The 1,062-nt window shown below is 30.1% G+C and overlaps 1 pseudogene; it reads right to left on the bottom strand.

Annotated features, from left to right (window-relative positions):
* Positions 1-257, bottom strand: part of LOC107632652 — a 4,090-nt pseudogene extending 3,833 nt beyond the window's left edge.

The raw sequence follows: 1,062 nt of genomic DNA, 5'->3' as shown, positions 1-1,062 counted from the left end.
ATTTTTTAAAATTTTAACTATAATTTTAAATATAAAACTAATAAAAATAAAATAATTTAATATTTTAAATTAAAGAATTAAAAATTTATTATTAATTAAATAACTGATTAATAAATGATTAATAAACTTAAAATGTTTCTACGAGACTACACTGACCAAGACTACATCACCCTAGCACACAAACCAAACTAATCTACAACAATATCTATATTTCCAGAGGTAATGTCCTTAACACCAGGCGGCGTGTCACTGCCCATCTGCGACGGGATCCTCTATTTCAGCGTTAACCACCGGTTAGCCTCACCTGTGATGAATCAGCCACTTTAGTGACAACTCCGCCAACGTTTATCTTTTTTTAGGGTTTTCTCTCCTTTTATCTTCTCATAAATGATATCGATTGCTCCATGAATCTAATAATAATACTAGTGTAAAACAACTGGGCAGATATAGCTGGATACATACAATGAAGTGTTTATAACATGATTTATTTGATTATTTGTACACGGTTTATATTAACTACGAAAACCTTTCTTTGATAAAATAGAATATAGATAATTTTATGTTAATTTCAGTTAAAATCAATTATAATTTTCTACTCTATAAATTTAGAACAAAACATATGCTTGTTATTTAATAATTTATTTTAAAATTAAAAGTCGTCTATTTAGAAACTGGCTAACTTAATTTTTTATTATATTTTTTGGTTATATATAAATACTTCGTAGTAATCAAGGGAACAACATTTAGTAAAAGAAAAAGAGAAACGTTAAGAAGGGGTAGAAAAGATTCGAAAACTTCCTTCTTTCTTTACCCTTAACCTCGAGTTCTGGTTCGTCTCTTAAGTTTTTTCGAAATTTCAAGATTATTAGTTGTATCTGTATCAGTGTAGGATTTTGTGTTCAAAGGGAACATGATCATTATCAGTGTTTGGAACAGTGGTATATGTAACAGTGGCCGGGTAAATCGTGAAACATCTTAAAGACCGACCAACAAACTGAACTGATTAGACCGAATCCAAGTGGGCCCAAGACCCAACCCATATAAGCCTCTGTTCAGCCTTTT

Source organism: Arachis ipaensis, chromosome B03, assembly GCF_000816755.2.
Source record: "Arachis ipaensis cultivar K30076 chromosome B03, Araip1.1, whole genome shotgun sequence".
Classification (NCBI taxonomy): Eukaryota; Viridiplantae; Streptophyta; class Magnoliopsida; order Fabales; family Fabaceae; genus Arachis; species Arachis ipaensis.
This window is presented reverse-complemented; position numbering and strand designations above follow the sequence as displayed.